Source organism: Mobula birostris, unplaced genomic scaffold (assembly GCF_030028105.1).
Source record: "Mobula birostris isolate sMobBir1 unplaced genomic scaffold, sMobBir1.hap1 H_1, whole genome shotgun sequence".
Classification (NCBI taxonomy): Eukaryota; Metazoa; Chordata; class Chondrichthyes; order Myliobatiformes; family Myliobatidae; genus Mobula; species Mobula birostris.
The window spans coordinates 818,004-828,615 of record NW_027274040.1 but is presented as its reverse complement, the minus strand read 5'-3'; positions in this window follow the sequence as shown (position 1 = coordinate 828,615).

The following is a 10,612-nucleotide window of genomic DNA, read 5'->3' as shown; positions in this document are numbered from 1 at the left end:
CGAGAGCGATGTTCAAGATCGATAATCTTTGCTTTATAATGCTCCAACTGCTGAGTTACCGAAGTTAAATTTTTGACAAGAGATTCAATTTTTCGATCCCTTTTGCGACCATCTTTGTCTAGTTCCGGGATTCTAATTTGTTGTTGATCAATTTCGCGTCTGAACGATTTAACGTCATCTTGAATTGTCTTCAAAACTTCTTCAAACACAGCGAGTCTTTGGTTAAATGTATTCTCTAGAAGTTTCTTCATTACTTCAACAGTTAATGGAGTTTCCTTCGATGCTTCAGGATCGCCATCTTTTTTTCCGTTCCCACTGGAGCCTTTTCAGTTTTTAACTTCTCGTGCTCTGGTATGCATTTTCAATCAGTAAAAATCAAAGTTCAAAGATATATTTGTAGTATAAATCCTTTCGTGTAGGTATAGATAAAGTAAATAAGGGTGGTTACCTGTAAAAAAGATAAAGGGAATGGAGCGATGCCAAAGTATAGCTCACTCCATGAGCGCCCCCTGGGAAGTCGGACGCTAATAAACTTGAAGTTAATTTCAATAATAAGGAATTTGAAATTAGTATGCACCTGAGAACAAATCAAATTTGATTATTTCCAAAAATAACTTAGTGCGACACACATAATACAGAGGGGTGGTAATGTGTCATTATGCTGAACGCCTGTCGCAGACTGACCTTGTACTTCTAAATCTTTCACAGCATTGAAATGAATACAGGCAAAGGCCCTGGTTAAATTTGCCTTCTTACCCAACCTTCCTTTAACTTCTGCCTGGAGGTTTGAGATTAAGATTTTTTTGATCACCTCTGTAGCAGAATGCAAGGTGACCTAACTGAAATGTATAAAATACAAATGAGCTCCTCGGTGTGGGTGCTGAAAGGCTGTTCTACTTGTCTCAAATGTCTGCCTCACTATTGGGGGATTGGCCATTTAGTGCTGAGAAGAGGAATGTCTTCAGTCCGAGCTGTGGAACTGTGCCCAGAGAGCAAGGGAGGCAGAGTTATTGTGTACATTCAAAGCCAAGGCAAATACTGATTTCTAGGCTATCAGGGAGTCCAGGAAATGGAGCAAAGGCAGGGGATCTGCCATGATCTTATTGATGTCAGAGCAGACGCAAAGGACTGAAAGACCTCCTCCTACTCCCATCTTTTATGCTTGTATCTCCTAACCTGAATTCATTCTTTTCCAATACCTGTTGTGTTGAACTCTTTACCTCCCTCAACATTTCTTTCTCTTCTCCACCAGTTTTCACGCTCTTAAAATTTGCAACAACCTCACCACAGAATTTTCCATCTTCCTTGGCTTGCTAATGTCTTTAGAGAGCAAGACTCTTCTGGGTAGGGAGGTACACGCTTAATTTGGTAATTTGGAATTCCTTTGAAAGTAGCTAGTGGTGGGGGGGTGGGGGGTGGCCGTAGGATCCTGGGGAGATGCTCAAGACATGGAGCCTTAGGCCTCATCCATTCCACAAAAAGTAGGAGTAGCCCGTCAGCCCTTTGAGTTACCCCACCAGTCAATATGATCACAGCGGATCATTAAGATTCAGGAGAGCCACAAGAGACTGCTGATCCTGGAATCTGGAGCAACAAACAACCCGCTGGAAGAACTCAGTGGGTCCAACAGCATCTGTGGGAGGAAAGTAATTGTCAATGTTTCGGGCCAAACTCTTGTATCGGGACCTTTTCCAGATTCTGAATCATGTTCCTGTTACCTCCTCATGTTCTTCGCTTCCTTTAACCCCAAGAACTGTACAGTGCCTGTAAAAAGTCTTTATCCCTCTTGCAAGTTCTCCTGTTTTATAACATTGAAACACAGTTGATTTAATTTAACCCCAAGAACTATACAGTGCCTGTAAAAAGTCTTTATCCCTCTTGCAAGTTCTCCTGTTTTTTAACATTGAAACACAGTTGATTTAATTTGGTTTTATTGAGACTGATCAACAGAAAAAGACTATTTCATGTCAAAGTGAAAAGAGATCTCTACAAAGTGATCTAAATTAATTACAAATATGAAACACAAAATAATTGATTGCATAAGTATTCACCCCCTTTAATATGACACACCAAATCATCACTAGTGCAGCCAATTGGCTTTAGAAGTTACATAATTAGTTAAATGGAGATCACCTGTGTGCGAACAAGGTGTTTCAATTGATTGTTGTAAAAATATGCCTGCAAACACGAGGAAATCTGCAGATGCTGGAAATTCAAGCAACACACATCAAAGTTGCATGTGAACATAGCAGGCCAGGCAGCATCTCTAAGAAGAGGTACAGTCGACGTTTTGGCCCGAAACATCGACTGTACCTCTTCCTAGAGTTGCCTGGCCTGTTGCGTTCACCAGCAAAAATACACCTGTGTCTGGAAGGTGCAACTGATGAGCTGATTGTGGAGCTCACTGGAAAATGGCAGAGAGAGGACATCAAGGAAAGAGCCAAGCTGTTGAGGGAAGTTTTTGGCGAGAGCACAAGTGAACTAGAGATAGAGGTCGGTGGGAAAGAGGAACAGAATGGAAAGAGGAAAAAAAGAAAGCAGAGCTACGGGATATCAAACTCTGAGGAGTCAGCGGATGATCAAAGCAGGACAGCAAAACAATGGAAAGAAGATGAAATTAAAGCAATTCTAAAACTAAGCCAAGACGGGGCGTCGTTTGGTGATTGGAACCCGATTTGTTTGACAAAGATGCTCAACAAAATTATAGGGGAGATGAAAAGAGCAAAGATTTTACAAAATGGATGGCTATTAGTGATTTGTCGGGATAGTGCTCAGCAAGGCAAAGTGATAAGATTATGTAAAATAGACGGCAAAGAAGTACAATGCTCAATACCCAACAATAGAAAGTGGACTAGAGGAGTTATTTCGGGAATACCAACAAAAGTTACTATGGATGAGATTAAACAGAACATAAAAGGAGCAAAAATTATTGAGGCCAAACGTTTAAAAGTTACAAGAAATGGGAAGAAGTGTGATAGTTTATCAGTAATGATTAACTTTGATGAAGAGAGATTGCCGACTAACGTTCATTTAGCGTATATGTGTTATGTGGTTAGAACATATATACCACCACCTTTAAGATGCTATAAATGTCAGAAATTCGGGCACATTGCGGCGGTCTGCAGAGGAAAACAAAGATGTGGGAGATGCGCTGGAGAACATGAATATGGGAAACGTGAAGCAGGCGCTGGGCTGAAATGCTGCAATTGTGGCGAGGAACAGCGCAGCTTATCGAGGGTGCATTTATAGCAAGAAGGCGGCTGAGATACAATATGTAAATGTAACTCAAGGAATCAGTTGTGCAGAGGCAGTGAAAGAATTTACTGAAATAAAGGCTGTCAAGCAAACAAATACAGGGAATAATAAACTGGTGAATTGTGAGGGTTCTAATATGAAAAATAAGGATACAATATTAATGAGTAGAAAGAATTTCGTACTTTTATGGTGGATGCATTTAATTGTTCAGCACAAACAAGCAAAAGAACTGATAAAATAAAATTATAGTCAAGTCTGCAGAAAAGTATCTTGGTATTAAAGGGATTAGGTGGGAAGAAGTCAAAGAATCGCTGAACGGAGGATCCAACGGTTCACAGGCAGGGGAGATGGAATCTTAATGGCAGCATATTTATCGCAAATGGTCAATAATTTAAGAAATATGACCAGGAAGCAGAATTACTTAATAAGATTACTGTCTTACGGTATGAGTATAATTCTATACCGTCCAAGAGTATCTCAAAACTACTGACACAAGTCAGACAGAGGTATTTTCAGCTTGGTGAAAAGCCCCATAAATTATTAGCCCGTCAGTTAAGACAGATGCAGGCCTCCAGGGCCACACATCGTATAAAGGTGAAGATGGCTTTTAATGGACGGACCCGGAAAAAAATTAATAAGTGTCTTGCGGAGTTCTATGCTACTGTTTACCAATCACAAGGCGGTCCAGACGTTGAAGCTATGGATGCAGTTTTTGATAATCTGAATCTGCCCACACTGTCAACAGATTCAGTAAGTACACTTGATGCTGATATAAGCCTAGGTGAGATCAAGAAGGTCATCTCTTCCCTCCCCAATGATAAGGCTGCAGGTCCTGATGGTTCTAGCATGGAATTCTTCAAAGTATTTAGTTCAAAATTGTCACCTCTTCTTACGAATGTTGAATCACTCTAGGATAGCTTCCAGATTGCCAACCACTTTATGTAAAGCCAATGTTTCTCTGATTCCAAAACCAGGCCGTGATCCCAAGGTGGTTTCATCATATCGCCCCACTTCACTGCTGCCCATTGAAACCAAAATTCTTGAGAAGGTCCTGGCCAATAGGTTAAAAGAATGCATTTGTTCTATTATTCATCTAAATCAAACTGGCTTTATGCCAGGTAGACATTAATTTGCGTTGTCTTTTCAATATTTTATATACAAAACACGCAGAAGAGGCTGTAGTCATTTCATTGGATGTGCAACAAGTTTGACCAAGTGGAATGGCCATATATGATGTTTGCACTTAAGAAATTTGGATTTTGACCATCTTTCATTAAATGGATTGAGATAATTTATTCACACCCATCTGCTTCTATTATCACTAATCAGAATATTTCCTCCCCTTTTGCAATTCATCGTGGGACTGGTCAAGGCTGCCCCCTTCTCCGTTTTTGTTTGCAGTTATCACTGAGCCACTGGCTGTCAGCATCCGACAGGACCCTTTGATATCTCCCGTTGATATGCATGGACATAAACATCACCTTTCGTTATACACTGACGATATCCTTTTATACATCTCCAGCCCACGAACATCAATACCCGCCCTTCTGACTCTAATTAATAATTTTGGTAGTTTCTCAGGTTTCTCTATTAATTGGGGTAAGCGTGAACTGATGCCAGTCACTGCAGTGGTTAATACAGCGTATTTACAGTCTATTCCCTTGAAAATAACTTATGATCGTTTTTCTTATCTTGGTGTGACTATTACAAAAAACCCAGATGACCTTTTGCAAGTGAATTGGCGAAACAAAGTTGAGCAGGTTAAACGCAATATTGACTTTTGGAAAACCCTTCCAATTTCTTTGGTGGGGAGGGTTAACGCAATCAAGATAATTGTACTGCCACGATTTCTTCATCGTTTCCAGTCAATTCCATGTTTTAATCCTCTGTCATATTTTAAGCAATTGGATTCAATTATTATACCCTTCATTTGGAATTATAAAGCCATTAGAATTACTAAAAAAAGACTCGTCAAAGCCCAAGGAAGCAGGTGGTTTTGCCCTACTGGACGTTAAAATGTATTACTGGGCTGCCCACCCATCCATTCTTGCGTGGTGAAAAAAGGCCCACCCTCTACCTCAGACTCGTGCCCAGCATGGTTACTCATAGAGCGAGTGCTTTGTAAGAAGACTTCCTTACCAGCTCTCCTTAATAGCCCCATTGCAGTTAATAAGTCACATTTTAGTAACAGCTTCGTGGTTGGCAGCACTATAAGAATTTGGAAGCAGATTCAACTACACATTAAGGCCCCAAAAATTTATATTAACACTCCGATTTGTGACAATCATTCCTTTTTGCCTGGTCTGAATGATACTGTTTTTTCCTACCTGGAAACAGAGAGGCATCTGTAGTGTAGGTGACCTGTATATTAATGGAAACTTTGCCTCATTTGCACAGTGACAAGCAGTTTACAATATCCCTGCATCTAGTTTTTTTTAGATATTTACAAATTCGAGGTTATGTTAGGAAATATATAGCTAACTTCGAGGTTTTAGACAAACATGAGTCCCTGGAGGCAATAAATAAATTTGATCCTGTTACTCGTAGTGCGGTATCCTATTTTCATCAGATCCTACATAATGGAGCTCGGGTGAATACTGCAGGTCTTAAACAGGCATGGGTGGATGAATTGGGTATAGAACTGACAGAGGAGGTCTGGGATGAGTGTTTAAAGAGTATAAATGATTGTTCGGTCAGTGTCAGACACAGACTTACACAGTTTAAAACAATACATAAACTTCATCATTCCAAAGAAAAGTTGTACAGTTCCTACCCTGAAGTTTCACCAGTTTGTAATAGATGTAAATCTGTGAACAGTAACTTGTCACATTCATTCTGGTCATGTTGTAAGCTTTAACCATACTGGAAAAGTATTTTTCACTGTTTCTCTGAGGCTTCCGGGAAGCGGTGGGAACCTGACCCGCTCATAGCCATCCTTGGAGCAACAAGCTCCCTATCTTCAGCCAATAAGTATGAAAAAAAAGGCTGTATTGTTTGGCATGCTGATTGCCAAGAAGTTAATCCTGCAAATGCTGAAGATGGACTCTGTGCCTACGTACAACCTGCAGCTGAGAGAACTGGCAGATACTTTACCTCTGGAGAGACTGAGACTATGTAAAGAGGACAGAAGGGACATCTTTGAAAGGATATGGGGCCCTGTATTGGACTTTCTCACGGGGTGAGGACTGAGGTTTTTTAGTGTGGTGAACCTCTGCTGTCTATGTTTACTTCTGCCTTTATATTTTTCTCCTTTTTGCTGCTCAACATTTAATTCGATTTTGTTAAGGTCGTGGTTTTTGTAGATGTGCTGTTTTTTTGTATAATAAAAAAAATAAAAATAATATGAAAAAAGAGAATTTAAGAAATATGTTTCAGAACTTAAGGAAAATCCTCAGATTTTATGGTTGAAGCCCAGGGTGCACAACTTCAACAACAAAGTAGTACCTGACAAGAACAACTGTGAATTGGAAAGGAGATTGGAAAATGGAGGAAATTATTACAAGGATACAAAAGGAAAAGGAGTTTGTTGCGAAGTGAATTATCTACATTCAGATTATAAAATGAAAACATGGAAGCAAATGAAGAAGAACTCCGAGGTCTCAGTAAACAACTGCAGGCTACGATCCAAGAAAAGAAAAGGAAAAAGCAGATAGACTTGGAAAAACAGCAATTTTAAAAGTATGTCGTGCGATAATTACTGTTCTTTAACAAGACGATTTTAGCCTTACAAGTGATGTAGATGAAATTGATGTAATTGAGGTAATGCAACTACACAAAAACATGCGACATAATTAGGGAAGAATAGCAGTTTGCGGCATTATCTAATGAGCCCATTAAGCATTCACGAGGAATTGCAACTACAGAGTGATGCTAATAAAGAACTGCAGGCTGAACTAGATTGTCTAAAGTAGAGAAATCCAGGACATATTTGGTTGGACACCACAAGTCTAGCAGGTGGCGGTAACGCACTGAAAAACTGGTTGCCAACCGCCATAAAACAAAAACGAAGAAGAAGCAGAAGGTGCGGCTGCTGGTGAGTTAGTATCCTGGCAAAAACTACACCATGAAGACAAAAGGACTCTCCAAGCAACTCCGCGAAAAGGTTATTGAAAAGCACAGGTCAGCAGATGGATACAAGAATATTTCTCAGTCACAGAATATCCCTTGGAGTACAGTAAAGTCAATCATCAAGAAATGGAAAGAATATGGCTCAGCTGTAAATCTGAAGGGAGTAAGCCGTTCTCGAAAACTGAGTGACCGTGCAAGAAGGGGAGTAGTGAGGGAGTACATGAAGAGACCTGTGACAACCCTGGAGAAGTTACAAGCTTCAGAGGCTGAGATGGGAAAGTCTGTGCATACAACAACTGTTGCCTGGGTGCTTCAAAGTTGTAGTTTTATGGAAGAAGAGAAGATGAATTATGAAAGGAATCTAGTGACTAATATCAAAGAAGACACTAAAAGCATTTTTAAGTATATAAAGGGCAAAAGAGAGTTGAGGGTAGCTATAGGACCAATAGAAAATGATGCTGTAATGAGAGACGCAGAGATGGCAGAGTATTTTGCATCAGTTTTCACAGTAGAAGACATCTGCAGTATACTGGACACTCAAGTGTGTCAGGGAAGTGAAGTATGTGCAGTGAAAATTACAACTGAGAAGGTGTTCAGGAAGCTTAATGGTCTGAGGGTGGATAAATCTCCTGGACCTGTTGGAATGCACCCTTGGGTTCTGAAGGAAGTAGCTGGAGAGATTGCGGAGGCATTAGCATTGATCTTTCAAAAGTCGATAGATTCAAGCATTGTACCGGATGACTGGAAAATTGCAAATGTTACACTGCTATCTAAGAAGGGTCGGAGCAGCAGAAAGGAAACTACAGACCTGTTAGCCTGACATCAGTAGTTGGGAAGTTGTTGGAATTGATTGTTAGGGATGAGATTACGGAGCATCTGGAGGCACATGACAAGATAGGCCAGAGCCAGCATGGCTTCCTGAAAGGAAATCCTGCCTGACAAATCTACCGCAAATTTTTGAGGAGATTACAAGCAGGGTAGACAAAGGAGATGCAGTAGACGTGGTGTATTTGGATTTCAAAAGGTCTTTGACAAAGTGCCCACAAGAGGCTGCTTAGCAAAATAATCACCTATGGAATTACAGGGACGTTACTAGCATGGATGGAGCATTGGCTGATCGGCATAAAACACAGTGGGAATAAAGGGATCCTATTCTGGCTGCCGCTTACCAGTGGAGTTCCACGGGTCGGTGTTGGGACTGCTGCTTTTTACGATGTATATCAATAATTTGGACTATGGGATTAATGGATTTGTGGTTAATTTTGCCGATGATACCAAGATAGGTGAAGGAAACAGAGAGCCTGCAGAGAGACTTAGATAGTTCAGGAGAATGGGCAAAGAAATGGCAAGTGAAATGCCATTTAGATGGGGAGATAATTCAAGATGCAGAGATGCAAAGGGACTTGGGAGTCCTTGTGCAGGATACCCTAAAGGTTAACCTCCAGGTTCAGTTGGTGGTGAAGGCAACAAATGCAATGTTGACATTCATTTCTGGAGGTATAGAATATAAGAGCAGGGATGTGATGTTGAGGCTCTATAAGGCACTCGTGTGACCACACTTGGAGTATTGTGTGCAGCTTTGGGCTCCTTATTTTAGAAAGAATATACTGACATTGGAGAGGATTCACGAGAATGATTCCAAGAATGAGAGGGGTACCGTATGAGGAGTGTCTGGCAGCTCTTGGGCTGTATTCCCTGGAGTTCAGGAGAACGAGAGAAGGGGGATCTGATAGAAACATTCCAAATGTTAAAAGGCCTGAACAGATTAGATATGATAAAGTTATTTCCCATGGTCGGGGAGTCTAGGACAAGAGGGCACGAATTCAAGATTGAAGGACATCCATTTAGAACAGAGACGCGGAGAAATTTCTTTAGTCAGAGGGTGGTAAATCTGTGGAATTTGTTGCCACAAGCAGCTGTGGAGGCCAAATCATTGGGTGCATTTAAGGCAGAGACAGATAGGTTCTTGATTAGCCAGGGCATCAAAGGGTATGGGGAGGAGGCAAGGGGAATGGGGATGACTGGAAGAATTGGATGGCAGAGCAGACTCGATGGGCTGATTGGCCTACTTCTGCTCCTCCATCTTATGGTCTTATGATTAAGGGGAGGTTTCTCTGGTGAGGGACACTAAGGTTGGGCTTGGGGCTTTTGTTAGGAAGAGATGAAGAGAGAAGACGCCAGAGAGAAGAGGTGAAGGGCCTGTTCCCCTGCTGTACTTGTCTCTCCACGTTGACTAAATCTTCAGTGACTAACTCTGATTTGTGTGCAAGACTTTGCTCTCTAAAACCAGGTGAACAGCACAGAAAGCTACCTCAAAAAGAAATTTAACAGAAGGAAAAAATTACAAGGAAATGAAACACATGACATGCCTTTTACGTGTTTCTGCTCTGCGAAAGTCGCAAGGAGGTAAATCCTGCACCTCTCTGGTGTGCAACACAAGGCAGCGTTTACCTTAATCCACTTTATTAGGGAAACCAGTCAAAACAACGATGTAATGTACAAATTAGGAGAAAGATGTCCACTGGTAACAGGTTAAACGTGCCTAACACAATCTCTAAAATCATTCAAAAAGCTATCAGAGATTAAATTATGTGATTTGCAATATTGAAATGGCATCCCAAATGTGACCAGACCACTGGAATGATACAATATTGTGTAATTCTGGTCGGGAAGAGAAGCTCAGCTATTGAAAAATCTACTTTAACTAATAAGTACAGAAGCAATGGCTACCTAACCAAACCATCAGGTAATCACAGCATCCACTGGCACTGCTGTTCAAGTCACTGGAATAATGAGGTCGGCACTGAAAGTCATTTCAATAACTGTCTAACGGGCAGTTTTTCTTTTAACGTTAAAAATGATTAAAAGGGAAATTAAGGTAGGTCAAACCTTATAGCACGTCATTCAGCAACCTGGGGACAATACAGTGCAGACATCCTTCCCTACGAGGCCCCATTAAATGTGGGACCCACCTTAGGACCCATCAATGTGGACTCCACCCCTTCACCAGGCCCCATCAAATGCAAAACCCTCTCCTACATCTGGGTCAGGACCCAGCTATGTGGACAACTTCCCCAAGCCAAGGCCCATCCAACGTGGACCCCTCACTGGTCCCTCCTCTGCCACCCCTTCCAAGAACATTTTCAGATTGGACAACATCTTCAGTTTTAATTCCAGCATTTGCCACTGGATGCTGGGAATACGAGCGAAGGTGTTTTGGGAAGGAAGAAGAAGAAGAAGAAGAAGAAGAAGGGGAGAGGAGGACGAGGAGGAGGAGGACGAGGAGGAG